The following is a 23,558-nucleotide window of genomic DNA, read 5'->3' on the forward strand; positions in this document are numbered from 1 at the left end:
CCTGAAAGCCGGTAGTTGCAACATGGGCCGATAAAATCTATATACCAAGTCCCCTACTCCTTAAGGTTGGTCTTGTAACCGTGGTCAGCGGGGGGTGGAGTGAGAGAAAGAGACTCAAAGTAGGTGATGTGGGCTCCCGGTTTTCAGAGCAGCATCAGTTCTGTCGCCCAGCGCACGTCTTCACCGTAAAACTCCTCCTTTCCTGTCTTTCGGTTTTGCAAATAGTGCTTGGTTTGCTCCTGTAATTTCTAAAAACGACTGGTTCCTCTCCTTCCTGGATGGAACAGTCTTCAATCATGGACAGAATTGTTACCGCTGAGCAGATGCTGCTGTCGTGTCAGGATGGCCGAGTGGTCTAAGGCGCCAGACTCAAGCTTGTGTCTTCCCTCTCCTGGGGCTTCTGGTCTCCGCATGGAGGCGTGGGTTCGAATCCCACTTCTGACAGGATTCAGTTTTGTTCTCGGCAGGCACACTCACCTTTCAGCCTTTTAAAAATCTCACTCTTGCCCTTCCACCTTGGTTCCCCCTGGCACTTGAGCATCATCCTCGCTTATTCCGTAGTTCGGCCCTTTCTGCCTCTAAAGACACCCCTCCACCAGCGTCTCCCGAACCTCCAGTCAAGCCTCTGACAAATGAAAATTCCCAATTAGAGAACCTGGAGTACTGGGTACATTTTAAAAATCTTAGCGCCACCGATGATGACCCTCTCTTCCCGAGAGAAGCCGGCAGTGGATTTCCAGCAGAAGGTCGTGCCCTGCTATGTCAGCCTGTTGATCTTAATGAAACCCAGGAACTTGACTCAAAAACAAACAAAACAAAACAAAAATACAAAGTAACCAGGAAGATCTCCCTTTCCCGGAGAGACCCACTTGCTGTGGGCAGGAGGAAAACGTTATACTGGCTGCTTCGCTGTTGGCAAATCAAAGGCCAATCTCCTGCATGACCACACCAGCCAGAAGGACCCAGACTTTCTCTAGTGGTAGCTCAGCTTAAGGGTCTCCCACACAAAGTCCTAGACTTTTCCAGTGGGGAAATTATTGGAAAATTCACAGCTTTTCCCCATAGAGAGGAATTGAAAGAAACAAAATGGAAACAATCACACAATTGTTAAAATCAATTTGCAGTCTTTGTATTTTTGTATTAATGAGAAAGCTATACAAGGGAGTAAGTATATACAGTTTCTGGTTTTGCCTTTTACATTTAAAAACCACATCACAATACCTTATTTTACCATCTCCTAAGTTAAATATTTAAGAAACGACACGTTGGGAAAAGTGGCAAGTACTCAGAACATTGTCTCCTAAGTTGTTTTTTGGTTTTTTTTTTTTTTTTTAAATCAAGCTCTGTAACAATTTCCTGGCTAGAAGGATCCTCAGAGCTCAGTACTCACCATCTTGAGCAGGTGTTGGGTACCTTATAAAGAGAAGTAAATATTGTAAAATTATTTTTTATTTTATCAATACTTTTTAGGTTTCTCTGTCTAGTCCAAAATACAGTAGGAATGCTTTGAAATACAAAATAAAGCCAGTAACAGGAAAATAAACAGTCCCAACTCGAAACAATGGTTGAAAAAGATGAAAATGGAGAATGGAGAAAAATAATTTAGAATTTCACGATTGCAGGGGAAATGCAGAGCAGAAAAGAGTGGTGCGTGCTTAGGAATCTGTAGAGTGTAAAAAAGTGGAATTTAATGATGGAAGGGAAAGAGAGGCTTTGGGTTCAAAAGGTAAGTTAATCACACTTGGTTGTCCAGGGCTCATTTGTGTTATTGGTCCATGAAAGGTCACTCTCAGTTCTAGTTTGTTTCATGGCCTGTATCCATCCCTTTCCTCTCCTCGCAACATATAGATCCTCTCTAAAGTTGTTAATGTTCTTTAGAAAAGAAACTACCCTCAAAAAAATGCTGTTGCTTTGTGTGATTTTAATTTTCATTGGCACTGTTCATCCTGATATTTTTTCTTTTACTCAACGCAGTTTGAAAAATCTATTGTCTTGCTACATTTACATCTGCTTCTATGTGCAACTACTACATAGTATGAAATTCATGTGTGGCCACTGCTGTACACCTGATGGACATCTAGGTTGCCTCTAACAATCTGGTACTGCAAAATGCTACACTAGGTAAGGCCAAGCATGGAGCTGAGCTGGAATTTCACTGAGATACATTTCTAGGAGAAAAATTGCTGTGTAGTGATTTAAAAGCTATACAGGAAGAAAAACTCATTTAATGTCAAAGCTGCAGAAGTCTAAGATCTTAATTTTAAGACCAAGATCTTACTTAGCCTATGTAGAACTTCATAGAAGGCATTTTTTACTTTATAAAATGAAAGACAAGACATCTAGATCACATCATTCTGAAAAGAAATCTCAAAATGAGCTATCAATTTACTTAATTTTAATAGTATGAGCATTTTTGGGCTATTGATAACCAAAAAATGTTTTCAGCAGCGTCATAATCTTGAGGGACTTTCCCTCTTAGATTTTAGACGTGATATAAGAAGGTGACAAAGGAAACTTTTTGTTAGAACTTTATAACAGATTCCTTTCTGTGTGCAGAAAAGCAGTGAAGGTTTCAGTAATTCTTCCCACAGTAAAAACCCAAGATCCAAGTGTGGATGACCGGTCAGTTGATCCACTAAGGAAAAGACCACAAGTTGTTATGGTAGTTTTTTCCTGGGAAGAGGGATCTCACAGAAGGCAGCGCTGGAGGTTGCCTCCATATAGCTCTGAAAGTATCCTAAGATTCTCAGACTGGGGAATTCTCATTTTCGAGTGCCCTTCAGGGTGGGAAATATTTGCGGTGCTGAGGGTTGAGTTATTATGAGCTAACCAAGGTGAAACTTCTGACCTGAACGTGGCAAGTGAAACAAAATAGGAATGTGTCAGAAGTGGGATTTGAACCCACGCCTCCATTCGGAGACCAGAAGCCTCAACGGTGAGAAGCAGATGCTTGAGTCTGGCGCCTTAGACCACTCGGCCATCCTGACACGTTGCTCTATTTGGAAGTGTTATACTGCAGACGCCGAGGGGTTAGCGCCTAGCTGCGTCCCAGAAGAAAGCTTCTGAAAATTTGTCGGACTAGTTCTGAGTTCAGAGACTGAGAAACAGAGAGAGGTAGGAGGTACGAGCGTTAGCGAGGACCTGAATAATTCTTTCTGCCTTGGAGACAGGGTGGCAGGGTACTGAGCGACACTCCCTCCTCGCCCCTCCCCCTTCCCCAGTACTCCCAGCCCAGTCTCCTGCTTTCCGCTCCGCCGCCCGCCAGACCAGGGTCCCGCGCCTCACACGAATCTCCTCCTACGGCCCCGACCCCCACATGTGATCTGGACCCCAGGTCACTGTGTTCTTTGTGATTCAAACCTTTATCCAGCAGGTCCAGTTCGATGCTGCCCCAGGATCGGTGGAAACTTAAAGTGAATAAATGGTCAACCCCACTGCTCTGGACAAGAGAGGGTCAGTCCCCTTGTTCTCAACCCATCCAAACTGTGATTTTATCTCCTGAAGCCATACTTACATCATTCATTCCACCCATCACCGTCTCCTGACCTTCAGGGTCGCTTGTGCTCTACAGTAATAATCCTGCCTTTCTTCTCTCTAGAGCTCTCAGATGCTTTCCAATAAATATTACCCATCTTGGGTGACCGCAGCTATTCTGAAACATAATGTTGAAAAAAATATGTTTAAGTGACTGAAAATGAAATAGCCAAAGTGGGGGGGGGGACAAAAAGAAAAAAAAAGAGAAGAAATATCTTTGTTGCAATGATTATTCTAGGATTAAAGGAGAGAAGAAATTTAAAATTCCGATAACTAGGAGTATCACCAAGTTTCTATAATTAGGCTGTAAAATCTAAATCTATAGGACACTTAAATTTGAGAGCTATCACTTTTTAATTTGTAATTACCTCATCTATTACCCTAAAACTAAATGGGAAGCATCTCTTTTTAAAAAATAAGTTTATTGCTTGTAGATTTTAATCTTTTTATTGTGACTATTTTTTCACTATACTAACAGTACAATTACAAAGTATGCAAAATTGACAGTTTGTATTTTAATATATACATATGTTGAATTTTTGCACTAATGCTTCCTATACCTTGAAGCATAGGTATATTCCTATACACTCTTGAAGTCTATTTATATATTTTTTTGTAGATGAAAACGTCTGAATACAGGTTTAAAATATTTGGAATACTTGAAAATGGATATTATCAAAATATAATGTAAACATGAAATTGCAACTGAAATATGCCATAATTCAATTTTCTTTATAGACTGATTTTTGCAGGGCCCAGTACAGTCAATATTCCATGAACTGCTGGGTAGTATGTTTCCTAGGCACCTGTTTAATATTAATATTAATTTATTTTAATGTCTCAAAATTTTCATTACAAGTCCAGGGGACATTGGATAAGTGAAATCTGAGGAGATAGAGGCTTCTAAGTGGTTAGAGTTCAGTCATAAAAAACCTGTAGTAAATTGTATTTTCCAAAGATGGCCATACCGCTGTATCTCATGCCACGTGTTTTCCTTTGAATGCAATTTTGACACATTTCCCTCCAGAGGGTGCGGGGGTCTCTGTTCCCTCCCCTTGAATCTGGATAGGCCTGTGACTACGATGGAAGAGATACTCTGTGACTTCCAAAGCCAGGTCATAAAAGGTGATAGAAGCTTCCAATAGTTTTCTCTCAAGACATCTGTCCCCGGAACCCAGCCACCACACTGTGAGGAAGCCCAAACTAAGCCGCAGGGAGGGACCACATGGAAAATAACTGAGGCCTCAGCGCACAGCCAGCAGCAGCTGCCATACATTTGAGTAACCCATCCTTCAGATGATTTCCTGCCCCTGGTCTTAGAGTCTTCCACTTGAGTTTCCAGAAATCACGGAGCAGAGGCAAGCTGTCCCCACTGCGCTCTGCCCAAACTCTGTGAAAACCAACAAATCTGTGAGAACGAATAAATGACAGGTGATAAATTAAGCCGTTTAAGTTTTAGTATGATTTGTTACGTGACAATAGTTAGGTATGGATCAGTCTTGGTCCAATGAGGAGAGAGGAACAAATAACTTGGCAGGAAAAGTTGTTTATTTATTTATTTTTCCGTTTTATTGAGATATATTTGACATATAACGTTGTGTAAGTTTAAGGTGTACAACGTAATGATTTGACATATGTACATATTGCAAAATGATACCATAATAAGTTTAGTTAACAACTATCAGCTCACATAGTTACAACGTTTTTTCCTTGTGATGAGAACTTTTGAGATCTACTCTCTTAGCAACTTTCAAATATACAATCCAGTGTTGTTAACTAGTTGTCATGTTGTACATTACATCTCCAGAAAGTATTTCTCTTATAATGAACAGGGAAAGTTTAATACAGAGAATTATTACCTAAAGAAGGTGTTGGAGAAACAAGGAATTGGCTAGTAAAAAAGTAAAGACAACACTGACGAATAAAGGAATAGCAAGTCTAAGGAGCAGTCACTACCCTTAGGGCTGAAAACAGCTTAGGAAGTGCCCCTCACCTACAGCTGAGCCAAAGCACAGAAGGAAGAGCCCTCTACCCTTCACCCCACCCTTAGCTAAGATCCAGACCTCGATGGGGAAGGCACGGACATGGCTCACTGAAGAGTGGAGAAATTGCTCTCGGGTTGTGCCAGCAGAACTTGCTTGAAATGTGCTCTCTGGAACTGGCTGGAGATCCATCTTCCAGCGTTTCTTGGAAAGCTCTTCTTGGAGAGGTCTCTCACTGAGAGCACTCCACTATAAAACACTCAAGGGGGACGCTGGCCAGGGGAAGTTGGTGGCTGCTGCTTGCTGCTGGATCATGAAGCAGGGGAAAGCCATGCCTGGTGTAGCAGCAAGGCCCTGGGGAAGCAGCAGTCCAAGTAGTGCATGGGAACCAGGATGCAAAACCCCCTTCCTCCTGCAATGATTCTCCACCATCCTCTACCTGCAGAGTTTCAGTGCCGATTGGCAAAAGAAAACTATTTAAAGGATTCATATCCATTTCCACAAGGCAAGCAAAAAGGGTGAATTTGGGACTGAGAGACAATAAATTCATGATGAGTACTGGGTAATGGACATTTTGTCACCTGAAAATGGGAATAAACCCTAAAGCATGTGACTTTGGGCCCGGGCAGCAGACAGAAACTAGAAAGACCTTGAGGAGAATGTTACTGAAAAGTCCTGAGGACAGTTTCTTCCTGTTGCCCGTCTCGCCGTATTTCATCGAGGTTATACATTTCTTTACGTGCAAGAAAACCAGAGGTGAACACTATAACCTAAATACAGGATGAAATCTGAGAAAACTGCAAATCACAGGTTTGTTGGGACTTTATGAATCCCTCTTGAGCCTGCATCCCCTTCTTCTCTGATACTCAGGAGATGAAGAGGAGCTTCCGGTGACAGGCCCTTCTGCACAGGCAAGTTTAGGATTTTGGAGGATCTGAACAAACTGGCTCCTCTGGAAGGCAGGAGGCAGGCCTTGAGTCCAGAGACGTTTAGGAAGCACTGATGAGTAGCAGTGATAAAATCGACCTCAATTTCCTTCACTCCCCTAGCTCTCAACTTCTTTAATACGCCCATTTCTTTTTTTGCTGCGTTTCCCTATTATTTGCATTTATGACACTCCAGGTCACAAGGGCATTGTTTTGCCTGTATATGACTTTGGTGAGTGGGAGGTAGAGTGTGTTATTTTTTACCCTGGGAGACCTTTTAGAGAGCTGGCGGGCTGGCTTTTCAGAGACTGCAGCCTCTCCTCTGGGTTATGGGAGAACTGTATTCCAGGTTGGGACAGATGCATAGAGACTGGATTCCCCACTTCTCCACCAATAAATCTTATTTTGCTGAGTTGTTTTAATGTTACTTGTATTTGTCAGTAGTCGAGGTGTTTTGGTTTTGCTTTTTGTTTGTAATTAAGAGCCATTGTTTCTTTATTAACCAGCTATCAAATCCTGAAAGTAGACAGGAAAACAGTCCTTGCTTTGTTTCAGGTGCACAGGGCCTCTGACTTGGGACAGGAGACCTAGGATTTGTGGTTGAGTTTTCTTCTTTACCGACTCTCTGTACATTATGGTTGTTGCTTGTGTGAGCTGAGTCGCTATACAGATTTTTTTTTTTTTTGGTGACCCTCACAGCCCCTTTACCCGGGTGGAAATTAACAATTTTCTGGTATCTTTGCCACAGCTCCTTTGGACAGAACTTTTCTATTTGGATTTCAGCGACGCGCGGTGGAGGAGAAACATGGCCCTTTCTTTACGCCCCGGATTGAGGCTCCAAAACGTATTCCAGCCTCAAGGACTAGGCTACAAAAGGCAGAGCCTCTCCTCGGCTTCTGTTCCCGGAGGTCGCTCAATTTCCTTCTTCCTGCTGGCCTCATCATTACCCTCACCCCTCAGTCTCTCTTCTGATAGCTGATATCGGGGAATTTGAGACAGATCTTGCCTGCTTTCCCCCAAGGCTCTAAGAACTGAAGTCTGGAATATCTGGGCTTCAATCGGTGCGAAAGGTACTGCAGAGCACCGGGCGTGGCTGTAACTAAAATCAAGTGACCCAGTAGCTCTCACCCCAACCTCCGCATCTTGGCTGGTGGGCTAGCTGTTTATTCCCCACTCCCGTCAACGTGCAACCTTTGACCCTCGGAGGCTCTGGATTCAAACAAAACTCTCAGAGGTGATTTAAGGGTCTTGTACTTCCTTTGACAAAAGCGACTCGAACGGGATATTAAAACTATCAGAGAGTGAGGGAATTTGTTTGACCACAGCCCAGAAAATCGAAAAGGGGATGAGGGCAGAGCGTCAAATTTTCTAGAAACCAATCAAAACAAAAACCTAAAGATCTCAGCCTATAATCTGCTTTAGGAAAAGGAGTGGAAATTTTATCAACTGGGGCTCCGTAGCTCAGGGGTTAGAGCACTGGTCTCGTAAACCAGGGGTCGTGAGTTCGAATCTCACCGGGGCCTTGGGAGCATTGGTTTTCCATCTCACGCAGACTTTAATTAAGAGATGTATTTCTAAGGGGTGAGTTTCGGTTATCCTTGACACCAAAACCTAGAACAAAAAATGGACCTTTTCAAGTAAAAAAGGAATTACACAACAGAAATAAAGCTGCTGTGCCATCTGAGTTCTTGATGATACCTGAAATTCAGGTATGAAAACCTTACTCGAAGTGCCACCAACACAATTAATACCAATATAAGCTGGCTGATAAACTATCAGTAATTTTTATTGGGATTCAATAAATTGCAACGTACAGTCCTGACTAACTTGGGTGCTATAAGCCTAAAGAGATATTGTAATTATCGATTTTATCATACTTACCTAATGGACTTTAAGCTCCCCTGAATGCAGGAGCCATATCTTGTTTGACATTGTATCTCAGAGCCTTGCAGAGTGTGGAACCTAGTGGGTGCTTAGTAACTATTGAATTAAGCCGAGCTGAAGAAATGTAACCAGAGTGTGGTGAGTTTGCAAACACCTTAGGAGGCATAAAAGTTACCTGAAAGCCAAGGAACCAAGGTCAGTTTATAGAGAAGAACAAAGAAAGTAACACAGTGCTGATGAAGATTCAACCTAAGTAGGAAGCAACTAATCTTCCCGGTCTCAATTTATGATCTCATTATTGGAATTAGCTGTCTGCAAAAGCAAACCCCTGATCACTTCTGAATGGCTAACATAAATTGCTAAAATCAATAATCTACATCAAAGATTAAAATGATGGAATTTCCATATACCACATTTGTATTAAATAATTAATAATATAATAATACCCCAAAGTCACAGATACATTCCTCAAAAAGTACTTTGGATTCTTGAAACAATCCAACACACTTTATATTGTATCATGTTTGAAAATTTTATTGTAAATTGCTAAAGGTGCAGGACAGGCACAGATGATTCGTTTTTATTAAAATCAACCAGAGTAGCTGTCTGTTTCTTGCAACTGGGGACTCTGGTCGTTCCTCAGTCTTCAGAGTTTTTTATGCTTTGCATAGCTTCATGAATACCACTCTCTCTCCTTGAAATATGCCTCCATCCCTTCTTCTAGCTAAGCCCTACTCATCTTTCAGAATTCAGCTCATGTATCACTTTACCTTCAATCTAGGTGAGAGGTGTCTTTTCATAGCACCATTTGTACACCTTTATTATAGCATATATTGGATAATATCTACTAAATAATTGATGTATTTTTTTCTCTTTTTCTTCTAAATTGACACTTATTGATAGTCGAAACCAAGCCTTGTTTAGAGCTGTATCACCACAGCAAGTTGGAATTCAAATATGTGTGAATACATTTTTTAAAAATGAATGAGTGAATGCCACATTTCTAAACCTGCATGCACTCTGTAGACAGATGACATTATCAGGAAATTATTTAGCCTGGTGTTAAAAGGAAATAATATGGAAAATTAAAACCATCTTTGTAATAACTTTACAGTGTTAATGTCTATAATATTTGCAGTTTATCCACTGAACTTCAGGGACCTTGATTTTGGCACACACTGGTAAAAAGCTGTTAATTACGTGGCACCATATTCAGTAATTTAAAAAACGCAACACATGGTTTCCAATTCCTCAGGTAAACAGCTTGGAAGTCTCCGCCCTGTCCTAGCAACAATTAAAAAGCTGAACAGACTAAAAACCAACAACTCTTCTTGAATCCTTAAGAGAGAGGAGAATACAGGGCAAACCCTTACTGGCAAGATTGGAGAGACAAACTGGTGCATACGAGTCACAAACCTACCAAGCAGAGACCCATGGCCAGAAACTGCCGGGGAACGAGCACTGGGAAGAAAACCTGAACTGTAATTTATGAATTTCTGGAGGCTCAATGTGGACAACTCTGAGAGTTAAAAACTCCAGGGGAACTCAGTCACAGGGGGCCCTAACAATATTGTGAGATTTACTGCCAGGAGTTCAACCAAGTTCTCACAGTAAATATTGGAGAAAAATTTTTTCATAATACTGGCAGAGGAAAAAAAAAAAGAAGAACTATTTTGAAATACACCAGAAGACTCTGTCCATCTATAAAAGGCTTGCTCTTGGGAGAAACTAGTTAACCAGAGCCTAACCTGATGGGGTATTAGCAGAGCCATATTGACTTGGGGGAGGGGAAATACTCTATTTCAGTCAGTTCTAGCCTTCTATATGGGAGAAGGAAAATGCCCAATGCCAGCCCAATCTAATCATCCTATCCCATCTAAGGGCCGGGGTTGGGGGTCGGGGGAGAAAAAAACAGAAATTTTGTGAAGTTCACAGCCCAGATGCGTAGACTCACTAAAAGGTCACTGACCTAATCATATGACTATAGAACACTTCCCTGCCCCCCACACCTCGCCACCACATTACTAAAGGTCTATTTACAGCAGTCCCTTCTACTCAGCACATCATGTCTGGCTATCAAGAAAAAATTACAAGGCATACCAGAAGGCAAAAACCAAAAACCAAAAAAAGACACTTGAAAAGACAGAGCAAGCACCATAGCGGGAATGTTGGAATGATCAGACCAGGAATGCAAAACAACTATTATTAATATTCTAAGGGGGCTAATGCATAAAGTAAACAGCATGCAAGAACAGAAGGACAATGTAAGCAAAGAGATGGAAATTGAAAGAAAGAAACAGAAAGAGAGAGAGAAAGGGAGGGAGGGAGGGAGGAAGGAAGGAAGAAGAGAAATGTTAGAGACAAAAAAAACTATAATGGAAATATAGAATGCCTTCAATGGCTTTTAAGTAGACTGCACACAGCTGAGGAAAGAATCTCTGAGCTAGAGGATATATCAATAGAAACCTCAAAAACTGAAAGAGCAAAGAGAATAAAGACTGAATAAAACAGAACAGAGTATTCAAGGACTGTAGGACAACTACAAAAGGTGTAATGTGTAAGTAATGGCAATACCAGAAAGAGAAGAGAAAAAGAAACAGAAGAAATGTTTGAAACAATAATGACTGAGGCTTTCCCTAAAATTAATGTCAGACACCAAACCACACGTTGAGGAAGCTCAGAGAACACCAGGAATACATAACGAGGAGACTACAAGTAGGTATATCATTTTTAAACTACAGAAAATCAAAGATAAAGAAGAAGTCCTGAAAGAAGGCAGAGGATAAAACACCCTACCCATAGAGGAACAGAGATAAGAATTACATCCAACTTCTCCTCAGAAACCGTGCAAGCAAGAAGAGAATGAAGTGAAATATATAAAGTGTTGAGAGAAAAAAACCCACCAACCCAGAATTCTGTACCCTGCAAAATTATCCTTCAGAAGCAAGCAAGAAAGAAAGACTTCTGGGTTTCGCTGATGGCGCAGTGGTTAGGAATCCGCTTGCCCATGCAGGTGACACAGGTTTGAGCCCTGGTCCGGGAAGATCCCACATGGCACAGAGCAACTAAGCCCATAAGCCACAACTACTGAGCCTGTGCTCTAGAGCCCGCAAGCCACAACTACTGAGCCTACGTGCCACAACTACTGAAACCCGCGTGACTAGAGCCCGTGCTCCACAAGAAGAGAAGCCATCACAATGAGAAGTCCGTGCACCACAGTGGAGAGTAGCCCACGCTCGCCACAACTAGAGAAAGCGTGCATGCAGCAACGAAGACACAATACAGCCAATAAATTTAAAAAAGACCAACAAAAATTTAGGGGATTTGTTGCTAGTAGACTTGCCTTGCAAAAAAATGCTAAAAGAACTTCTTAAGAGAGAAGGAAAAAACATAGGTCAGAAACTCAGGTCTACATAGACAAAGAAAGAGTACTGAAGAAGGAATACGTGAAGGTAAAATAAAACCCTGTATTTTTCTTATTCTTAATTGATCTGCCATATAACAGTTTGTTCAAAATAATAGTGTAAACAAAGTATTTGCTCATGTATGCTTATTTGTATATCATATGTATATGTATTCGCTTATGTATGTTTACATATATGTGACATGAATGACAGCAATGATACAAGGTACAGGAGAGACGAATTGGGATTATTTTGTTATTATAAGGTACTCACACTATTCATGATGTGGTATAGTGTTATTTGAAAGTAGACTTGGATTAGCTGCAAATGTATATTGCAAACTCTAGGGCAACCACTAAAAAAAAGTAAAAGAAGTATAACTGATATGCTGACAGGAGAGAAAATAGAATCATATAAATGCTCAATTAAAACCTCAAAAGTCAGAAAAAGTGTAAGATGACAAACGTAGGACAAAAGAACAAGGGCAACAAATAGAAAGCAATAATGAATTCGTAAATATTAATCTAACTATATCAATAATCACTCTGAATATTAATGGTCTAAATACCCCAATTAAAAGATGGAGCTATTATCAAAAAGACAAGAAATTACAAATGTTGGTGAAGATGTGAAAAAAAGGGAACCCTTCTGCACTCTTGGTGGAAATGTAAATTGGTGTAGTCACTATGGAAAACAGCATGGAGGCTTCTTAAAAAATTAAAAATAGAACTACCATATGATCCAGCAATTTCACTTCTGGTATTTATCTGGAGCTTGAAGGAAATGTCCACTTTGATGAACGAAGTTGACCCAGAGAAAGGGATCCAGAGAAATAAATACTCCAACCTCTCTGTCTTCTCTCATTCTGGTTTCCTGCTAAGTGCTCCCACAAATGAAACTCAAAGCTGAAGTCACAGGGCAGGGGAGCCCATGCTGTGGTCCATACAGGCTGGCCTTCCATGGAAGAGTAGGCAGAGATCAGAATGTGTGTGTGTGTGTGTGTGTGTGTGTGTGTTAAATTAACAATTAAAAGCACTTAGCTTTCTATCAACATTTTTCTCCATTATAATGCCTATGTTGTATTAATGAAAGTCAGTTTAATATCCAGTGACATACTGTGAGTCTTGTAAGTTTTCATCTCTTAAGAACAGTAATTCCCTAAATACTGGTTCTTCTTACCTAGATCCAGACTTGGAACACAGCACCATGAGTGCTCTTATGAGGTTTATATAAATCACTCAGAACAGTGCCTGGCCCATGATAAGCTCGATCCAACTAGTGGCTGCTATTGTTATTTAGATGGAATGACCTCTAGAGGTTCAGGCAGATCTCGGTCTCTCTCTAGGACTGTGTGGTGGGAATGTAGGAGGAGATCGTGTGGTGAGATGGTCATTACTAAAGAGTCTATATCGCTTCTCACTGCTCCTCACTTTAAGGTGTATGTAAAGATCCCAATTCAGTAATGCAATAGACACCGAGATGTGGAAACACTTCTGCCCTCACATCCCTTCATGCGTCAGTATGGAGAAATTTGCTCACTGGTCTATTACTCTCTGTCCTGTTTGTTAAGTACTCTGTGGTCAGGAATAGACTATTCCCTTCTTTACACAATTCTCCTTTTCTCTGACAGGAATTATTCCATAAAAGCCAAAAGGTTTCATATCTCGTGTGTATGTGACAGCTGCGATTTCCCCACGCCAAAAACAAGCAAGCAAACACACAAATAAACAAAACTAGCCTTTATAATTAGATGCCCCAGGCAGGAAACGAGGATACTGGGTGGGCATTAGATCGCAGAGGCAAACTATCTGCAATGAACCTCTAAAGAAGGTCAAAACAGGTGGAGGAGCAGGGTGGGATTAGGGGTGGTGGGCACCGCCTTGATTTCTGTAACACGCGCCACAAAGGAGCGGTTACCACTCTGGCTTTTCCCGCAAGAGTTGCCGGACCAGCTGGCTGTATGACTTCGAATGCGGTTTTCAGGCAGGCTCGGGGAGGATTTGGGGGAACCGGGAGGCGCAACCTGGAGGTGCTGGACAGCGAGGCGGGTAGTCCCTCCAGGAGCGCGGCGGGTGCTGGGAGACTCGCGGAGCGAGGGCTGGGCTGTCTCGGCTTCTCGGCGTCCTCCATCTGGTAGGAAGCGTCACGGACCAGCCAGGCGGTGCGCGGTGATGCTCTGCCTCAGCTAAATAGCCCTTGTCTTCCATGGATATCGTTCCCTTATTGGGGTCAAGGCGAGGAAGAGCTAGAGTCCGCTCGCTCTTTCTCCTCAGCCTTCTCTCGGGGCTTCTAAAAGGAGCACCCCCGGATCCCAGGGAAATGCTGATTTCCGCTGGCGTAGAGGAAGGATCACATACACGCTTCCGCGAAAGATGAAAGTGTCTCGAACAAAGCGTGTTTTATTCGCCAGGGTAGCCGCGGTGGAGGAGGGTAGGGGTGAAGAGGGTCCCTAGCAGTGTCGCGCGCTCCAGCTCCAGCTTGTCTCGGGGACAGAGCGCGCCTGTCGCTCATGACTCTGTAGAGCACGCACCGAGAATGCAAAGAAAGCATGCTCCAGTGGCGCAATCGGTTAGCGCGCGGTACTTATACAGCAGTATATGTGCGGGTGATGCCGAGGTTGTGAGTTCGAGCCTCACCTGGAGCATGTTTTCTGCCCTTTAAGATTTCAGTCTCTTTTCATTCTACTGCTTTCCGTTCCTCTTCTTTAAAGAAAAAGCTGAAAAGAGGTTATTACATTTTCCATGGTGAGAATGCAGATATTCCATGACTAAGGAGGATATTTGGTCATATTTCAAACATAGGAAGAAATCACAAGCCAAAAGGAGGCAGATTGAACATATTCAAGCAGATTCGATTCTCCTCAATCAGGAGAATTTAAAGTCAGGTTGTACAGCCTCAGATGAGTCTCCCCCACCCTTTCCTCGCTCCTTTTAAAATACCATTTCTCAGATCCTTGGGGACTGAGCAAGGAGGAGGAAAACCTGGGTCTTGTGCTCTGCAATTTCGTGCAGCTGTCACCGGGGCTCACGGATTTGCGGAAGCTGCTGTCAGGCATCTTAGCTTTGAGTTCCACAAGATTTGCAGTGAGGTTGCTGAACTCCATCTTTGAAACATACATGTGCTTTGAGTCAGGCTCCACTGCCTACTTTACATAAACCAGACTGGGGAACAGAAAATAATTTCCCCCAGCAGTGAAACATAGGTGGCTATGTATGTATCTCTTCCTAATTTAATCAGAAAATAAACGGCTTTGTTTGGGAAAATGACATTCATCCTGACGCTGTGTCTGAAATAAATGATTGAATGTTGCTCTGCTTTTAACCAGTTTCTCCTGGATTTCAGTGTCTCACAGGGCCCTCCTCTTCTGTCTCTTACATATGGATATATCCCACGGTTCCATCTCAGCTTTTTTCTCATCTAATGATATACATATTCTTTGTATTATATTCATTCCCTTGATTACAACATCTCTCTAAATACTGATGATTGTAATATTTCTTTCCCATCCAGTCCTCGCATTTGAATCCAGACCTATGCATCCTACTGCCTACAGGACGTTTTTGTCCAGAAATTTACACAGATCTGCAACATCAACGCATGGGATAATCATCAACTTCAAATCCACTCCCTCTCCTGTGCACTGTATCTCAAAGGCAGTCATTCAACAAATACCTGATGCCTGCTTTTTGCCAGATCCACTCTAGGTGCTGAGATTACTGCAGTAAAATTTAAAAAATCAGCCTCTGCTTTCTGGAATCTAAGTTCTAGTAGGGAGAAATAAACAACGAACAAGTAAATATAAATATACAGTTAGACAAAGTGATGATACGTTTTATAGAGAAAAACAAAAATAGTATAAGAGGGATCAGGGATAACAGGGATTATGCTGGGAGTGCTATATGAGGAAAGGTTGTTAGAGAAGGCCTCTCTAAGCAAGTGACATTTGAGCAGAAACCTGAAGGAAATACGGGAGAAAGTCTTGGATATATATGTTGAAAGAGGTGGAGGCAGAGGTAAGAACAAATGCAAAAGCCTAGACGTGGGAATGGCCCCATGAGCATAGTTAGAGGAGAACAAGGAACAGAGGTCGCTCCAGTAAGTCCCCTACATACGAACCTTCAAGAGGCGAGCTTTCAAAGATGCGAATGTGTGTTTGCACATCCAACCACATAAGTTAGTTCACGTGTCTGGCATACCTTGTCATGTGCGTGTATCCGCTACAAGTAGGTGTGTTTTTGTGTACTTTACTGTACAGTACTGTATAGAGTACGGCAGTACAGTCTCTTTATTTCAAGCCCAGGATGTCTGGAGGCAAGCATAAAAGCAGTGGTGATGTAGATGGTACTGCTAAGAAGCACCAGGACCTGGAGGCTTAGAGAAAGGACGAAGAGGGACAAGAGGAAGAAGTAACTGAAGAACCAAAGAGATTCAGGATGCAGGCAATGGCAAGGGGATTTTCTTTCTTTGAGGAGGCACTGTTAGTTTTGAGGCACGGGACCTGAAGGTAGAACGGTGCACGAAGGTTGCAGCAGCCGTTCAGAATGCAATCCAGTGCTACCGTGTCATCTACGACGAGAAAAAAAGGGCTACTACCCAGATATCACTGGATCGTTTTTTTCAAGAGGGTAGATAGAATTGAATCCAGCTAGGAACCAGAACCTGAGCCATCAACGTCAGGCATTAGTGAAATTGCAGCTTGCCCTCTGTCTCCTATCGCTGATGATCCTTCAACTCTACTATCTCCCACCTCCTCTCCCTCCTCCATTCATAACTCTTCTTGCCTGTTCACTCAATGCCAGCCTCTGTGTGCCAGCTGTTGGACTGTACTACTGTACTTTTCAAGGTACTGTACTGTAAGATTAAATTTTTTGTGTGTGTGTTTGTTTTTTATGTATTATTTGTGTGAAAAGTATTATAAACCTATTACAGTACAGTACCATGTAGCCGATTGTGTTAGTTGGGTACCTAGGCTAACTTTGTTGGACTTCGGAACAAATTGGACTTACAGATGCACTCTTCCAAGGGAACTCGTTTGTATGTAAGGGACTTACTGAATATTTAAACAGAAAAGCCTCTTCAATGATTCTTAAAAGCTAATGCGTGACATGATATTTTATAATACTAGTTAAGACAGTGACCAAACGACGGTTGAGGAAACTGTGAAAGTAAAGTTGCCAGAGGCACAAATGTGTCTCCAGGGGCTATTCATGTTTCCTGTAGGAATCTCAGACCAGTCAAGGGCTGGGGTTGTCCCTGGTTTCCATGGCTTGATTTTAGAACTCTGAAATGACTCTGATCACACCAGCTTCTGTGGAGCTGTTCAAAACAGAAAACAGAGATACAGTTCTCTAACATTTCCTTTTTAGTAAGACATGTATGTACAATAAGATTCACCCATTTTAAGTGTACAGTTTGATTAATTTAGATAATTGTATTAATTTCCTATTGCTGCTGTAACAAATTAGCACAAACTTAGTGGCTTAGCACAAAATTATTGTCTTGCAGTTCTGTAGGTCAGAAGTCCAAAATGGCTCTCACTCGACTAAAATCAAGCTGTTGGCAGGTCTGTGTTCCTTCTGAAAATTCTCACAGAGAATTCTTTTCTTGCTTTTTCTAGCTTCTAGAGGCTGCCCACATTCCTTGGCCATTGGCCCCACTCATCTTCAAAGCCAGCAACTGCATCACTCTGATCTCTGCTTCTGCTGTCACATCTTCTCTGACTCTCATCTTCTTATGCTTCTCTCTCCTATCCTTAAGGACCCTATGATTATATCAAGCCCACTTGGATAATCCGGGGTAACCTCCTTGTTTTAAGATCCTTACCTTAATCACATCTGCAAAGACCCTTTTGCCATGTAAGGAAGCACATTCACAGGTTCTGGGGACTATGGTGTGGACCTCTTTTGGGGAGCTCTCATTTGCCTACCACAATAGTTATATACCATTTTACACATAGCACTGCATTTAACATGGAGAACAGCACCTTTCCCCTAAAAAGTTTCCTCCTGCTCTTTGGTAGTCCATCATCTCCCTACACTCCTGCCTCTGGCCACCAGTGATCTGCTTTCTATCACCATAATATGTCCTTTTCTAGAATCTCATGTAAATAAAATGATACGGTTTGTAGCCATTTGTGTTAGATTTCTTTTACTTAGCTTAACGCTGTGCTGATCTCTGTAGCACAGAATCATTTTTGATTCCCGGCTTCTCCACACTCCCCATATTTATCTGTTCCTGAGTCTTCTCAGTTCTATCTTACCGCCTTAATATCTCTCAATATTACTGTGCTCACAGTCAGTGTTCCCGAAGGCCTCCTCCTATGGCAAATACTCCTCTTCTGCCCTGAAACTTCTTTGCTCCTCCTTTTCATTTGCTTCTACTTCTTCCATTGGAGATCACTTGTCTGTCCTCAGGACGTGATGAGAGCTCCACCTCCACAGTTTGGATCTCACGCTCTCCTGTGAGCTACATATGCTGTGCCAGGCACTTGATGTATTAGTTCAGTCTTATCTTAATTCACTCTCATTTATTGGGTCATAAGCTCCTTGGGGGAGACAGGGACTGCATCTTCATTGCTTGTTTATTTAGCGCCCAGCTCAGCTGCTGACTGAAGAGATTGTAACTCTCACATAATTTTTCCGCCTGTGGTTTCGTGGAGGTCTCTGCTTCCTTTACAGCACTCTTTTGTCTTACCCCGTTCTCACTGCTTAGGGTGAAAGTTTATTGTATTGATTTAATTTATTCATTTTGGCAAAATAAAGGTTAAATTTCAGCTCTGGGAAATGAGCAACATTAGCAAGAGAGTTTTGTTTTGTCTTGCAGTTTCTTTCACTAAAGGAATGTAAAGATCTGAGGTCAGAAAAGAGATTTGCCAGTGCAAATAAAAAAGACCTCTTAAGCTCTTTTCTCCACCGATAATGCTCATCTTCCTCTTGTCCATGTGACAGACGCCTACTCATACTTCATGGCCCAGAAAAAAAATCTGATAATTTATTTCTTCTTACTAATAGATAATTTGTAATATTAAATTCACATTTATCTCATTGTTAAAACGATGTATTTACACATACAACTGTCTTCCTACTAGTTTGCTTATCAAGGACAATTGCCATGACTTTATTTAAAAAAATTTTTTTTCAATTAAGTAGTCCAGTATGTGACACTTAGTAAAACCTCAAAAATATCAATAGAGTCTCAAAACTGTACAGTGGAATAAAGTCAGAACTTTGGATAGAAGAGGAGGATAGGAAAAGAAGAAGGAAAAGATAAGGTGGTTTGGATGGGAATGATGAGAAGGAAAAACAACGTGTTTCTTTTTGGTTGTTCCAGATGAAATTATTGGACATTTTGAACACTGTTACTCAAGGTTTTTCTAGAGTTGATATATGCTTCTGCCAAATAAAGGACTAACATATATGTTTGGCTAATAATTAGAATTCGAAATGAGTTTGTTTTAGCCCCATCGTAGGGTAAATAACTACTGTAGATCTCATACTATTATGAAAAAGAGTTAAATATTCTGCTTAAAATTTTTTCCTCTTCATATAAGAATACTCCAATAATTTTTTAGACTATTTATAGAATTATAGTGTCTTATATAATAGTGGAACAAGAAACTTTTCTTACCATTTTGACCTTTTGGGTTTCTTTATTTCTCCCCAGTTTCCGTTTCTGTTGCTGATGCAAGCTGAAAAGATTTGTATCCTTAAAGGGTCTCCAAGTGATTTTATCTATAACATAAATATGGCCTACTTTTGTGTCTTTGGCATGTCCAAATTATATTTCATATAACTACTTTGTTAATTTTCAAATTTTTTGTATACCTAATATATTCATATGGTTCAAAATATTTTATGTATAAAGGCCCTCCCTATTCCTATCCCCAGCCAACCAGTTCCCCTCAGTACAGGCTACTCATTTATGTTATTAGTTTCTTGGAAAAATAGAATTATTCGCATTCTCTTTGCCAGATACCATTCTAGGTGAGGGTCTGGGGAGGAGCCCATCCCTTCCCATGTAGAGAAAAATTTGGCCATGCCCAAAGAGAGGTCTGGCCTTTGCCCTCAGCTTTTGGGGGGTAATCTATATCACATCTAATAGTAGTGTATTTGGGGGGCGGGGGGTGGTGGGGTTGGCCATTCTCTGTAGCCATGTCAGAAAAACCAACCATGTGATTTACAGGGAGGGCTTCGGTTCACTCAGTATCAGTCAGCCTAGCGAGTGAGTTCAAGCATGTGGGTAGTCAATCACTCATGCCTATGTAATGAAGCGCCAATAAAAATTCTGGACAAGGAAGGTTGGGTGATATTCCTGAGCTAGCAATAGTCTGTGTGTATTGTCACACATCGACATCAGGAGGGTAACTCATCCTGAGGACAAGGGAAGTCTTATATTTAGAACCCTGCCAGAATCTACACTATATGTCTCTCCTTTTGGCTGATTTTAATTTGTATCCTTTTTCTGTAATAAGTCATAGCCAGTGAGCATAATAGCTTTTGGTGAGTTCTGTGAATTCTTTTAGTGAATTATCAAACCCAAAGGTGTTTTTGGGAACCCTCCCCAAACTTGCAAATAGTGTCAGAAGTGAGGACAGTCAAGGGGACTTTGTTGTTTGACTAACTCCAAGTAGAGAGCTAAATACCTCTTCCAATTTGACAATGCTTCCCATGCAATATATATATATATTGTAATATATCAAATAAATTAAACTCTTTCTAGCACCTCTCTTTTTACCTCTTTTTCTAGGGCCTTCTGGGAAATCTCAAAGCCAGTTTTAGCCGCAAATGATGTACATTAGGACTTGATTTGAGGAAGAAAAATGTCAAAAGTTGTCAGATATTTTGAACACCTAATTAAACAGGATCACATATTACTGGAAAACGATACTTGGCTGCCTAGTTAATCAAAGTGACAATAAGATTTTAAAAGTAGACATAGAGGACTTCAAGTTTCTACCCCAATTGTAAAAAGTTTGTAAGTCATCACTCCCTACCTCACAACAACAGGAAAGCTAAGAAAAACTAAAAACTAACAACTCTTCTTAGATATATCAGAGAATTGAGTCACAGGGAAACATGCTGACAAAAAAAACAGGAGAGAGAGGCAGATCCCGTGAATCACAGTTACCAGCCGGTAGAAGCCCAGGAGCAAAAGCTCACAGCTGGAGCCAGTACTAGTTGGAGTATCCAGTACATAAACTCTAATTGACATGCTAAGAGGAGAGAAAAAAGAATCTATAAAATGCTCAATTAAACCCAGAGAAGGCAGAAACAGAGTGGAAGACAAAGAATAAAACAAAGAATAGGAAAATGAATAGAAAGTAGTTACAAATATGGTAGATATTAATCCAACAATAGCAATAGTCACATTAAATATAAATGTTCTAAATACACTAATAAAGAACAAAGACTATCAGAGTGAATAAAAAGACAAGATACAACTACATTGTTATCAGTTGAATTGTGTTTCCTCTGCTCCAAATTCATATGTTGAAGCCCTAACCTCCAGTATTTCAGAATGTGGTCTTATTTGGGAATAAGATAATTGCAGATGTAATGTGGATAAATGCAGATTAATTAAGTTAGGATGAACTTATACTGGAGAGGAGGGGAATCCTAATCCAGTAAAACCAATATGACATCTCCTTATAATAAGGGGAAATTTGGAAGCAGACATGAACACAGGGAGAATGCCTTGTGAAGAGGAAGGCAGAGATTGGAGTAGTGCATTTACAAGCCAAGGAACACCAAAGATTGCCAGCAAACCACCAGAAACTAGGGGAGCTCACAATTTATATTTATAACTAATCTAAATACTCTTTCAAATAACACTACACAACTTCATGGGTAGTGCAAATACCTCATAACAGAATTTTCCCAATTCCTTCCTCCCATCAATTATAACATTGTTGTTATTCATTTCAATTATCTATAAGTTATAATCAGTGAATACATTGTTGCTATTATTTTTAGCAAACTGTTATCTGTTAGATTGATTTTAAAAATAAAAATAAAATATTTGATTTTACCTTTATATATTCCTTCTGTGTTTTGGGTTGAACTGAGTTTCTCCAAAATATTTTGAACTAATAAAAATTAAAATACAACTTATCAAAAGTTGTGGGATGTAGAGAAAGTAGTGTTTAAAGGGAAATAGACACTGAGTGCATATATGAGAAAAAAAAAGAGAGAAATATCTAAAATCAATAAGCTTCCACCAGAGGAAGCAAGAAGAGCTAAATTAAATTCGAGGGAAGAAGAAGAAAAGAAATGACTGTAAAAATTGAACTTTAGAACTGAAATCGATCAAATTGAAAACAGGAAATTAATGAAAAAAAATCAACAAAACCATAAGCTTGTTCTGTGAAAAGATCAATAAAATTGATAAACCTTTAGCCAGGTTAACAAAGAAAAAAAAGAACACAAAATTACTAATATTAGAAGTGAAAGAGGGGCCACGAGTACCAGATAATAAAGGAATATTACATATTATTATTTATGCCCACAAATTTGATTACTTAGATTGAATGAGCTAATTCTTCAAAAGATACAGTTAAAATCCCAGCAAGTTACTTTATGTGTATTGATAAACTGATTCTAAAGTATATATGGAAAGACAAAAGATCCAGAATAGCCAACAGGATGCTGAAGAACAAGGTTGGAGGTCTGACATTATCCAACTTCAAGATTAGTTATAAATCTACAGTGATCAAGACAGTATGGTACTGGTGAAAGAATAAACAAATAGATCAATGGAACAGAATAGAGAGTCCAGATATAGATCTAAACCAATATAGTCAACTGATCTTTGACAAAGGAGCAAAGACAACTTAATAGAGAAAAGACAGTGTTTTCAACAGATGATTCAGGAACAGCTAAACATCCATATGCCAAAACAAAACAAAACAAAACAAAAAACAGTCTAGGCACAGATCCTACGTCACAAAAATTAGTTCAAGTAGATGATAGACCAGACCTAAATGTAAAATATAAAACTTCTCTAGATAACATAGGAGAAAATCTAGCAGACCTAGGGTTTGGTGATGACTTTTTGCCATGCTGCATGGCTTACGGGATCTCAGTTCCCTAACCAGGGATTGAACCTGGGCCAGGGCAGTGAAAATGCTGAATCTTAACCACTAGACAACCAGGGAACTCCCATGACAATGACTTTTTTAGATGCTACACCAAGAGTATGATCGGTGAAAGAAAAAAAGTGATAAATTGGACTCCATTAAAATTAAAATCTGCTCTGTGAAAGCCCATGCAAAGAGAATGAAAAGATATACCACAGACTGGAGAAGATATTTGCAAAACACATGTCTGATAAAGGACCAATATCCACCATACGCAAAGAACTCTTAAAACTTAGCAATAGGTAAACAACCCAATTTTTAAATGGACAAAAGATCTGAATAGACATTTCATCAAAGAAGAACTACAGGTGGCAAGTAAATGTATGAAAAGATGTTGAACATATATATTTAAGGATTTGTAGATTAATACAACGAGATATCACTACATACCTTTTAGTAGGCTAAAACCCAAATGACTGACATCAAATGCTCTTGAGGCTGTGGAGACAGAGACTCACTCATTGTTAGTGGGGATGCAAAATGGCACAACCACTTTGGAAGACGTTTGACAGTTTCTTACAAAACTAAACATCGTCTTTCCAGATGATCCAACAATTGCACACATTTGTGTTTACCCAAATGCATTGAAAACCTATGTCCACACGAATATCTGCACACAGACATTTATAGCAGCTTTATTCGTAATTGTCAAAATGTGGAAGCAACCAAGATGTCCTTTGTTAAGTGAATGAAT

At 40.5% G+C, this 23,558-nt stretch overlaps 1 protein-coding gene and 4 non-coding genes across 5 annotated transcripts in view; 4 read left to right on the top strand and 1 right to left on the bottom strand.

Moving 5' to 3' along the window:
• LOC114907338 (zinc finger protein 850-like) overlaps positions 1-23,558 on the top strand; it is a 347,786-nt gene that overhangs the window by 115,376 nt on the left and 208,852 nt on the right.
• Positions 337-444, top strand: TRNAL-CAA. Its single transcript has 2 exons — positions 337-374; positions 399-444. It is a non-coding gene; the product is annotated as a tRNA-Leu (tRNA).
• Positions 2,881-2,987, bottom strand: TRNAL-CAA. Its single transcript has 2 exons — positions 2,950-2,987; positions 2,881-2,926 (listed from the first exon to the last, which is right to left on the bottom strand). It is a non-coding gene; the product is annotated as a tRNA-Leu (tRNA).
• TRNAT-CGU lies at positions 7,893-7,965 on the top strand. The gene has a single exon. It is a non-coding gene; the product is annotated as a tRNA-Thr (tRNA).
• Positions 14,281-14,374, top strand: TRNAI-UAU. The gene is made up of 2 exons: positions 14,281-14,318; positions 14,339-14,374. It is a non-coding gene; the product is annotated as a tRNA-Ile (tRNA).

Source organism: Monodon monoceros, unplaced genomic scaffold, assembly GCF_005190385.1.
Source record: "Monodon monoceros isolate NGI ecotype Baffin Bay Population unplaced genomic scaffold, NGI_Narwhal_1 Super_Scaffold_3, whole genome shotgun sequence".
NCBI lineage: Eukaryota > Metazoa > Chordata > Mammalia > Artiodactyla > Monodontidae > Monodon > Monodon monoceros.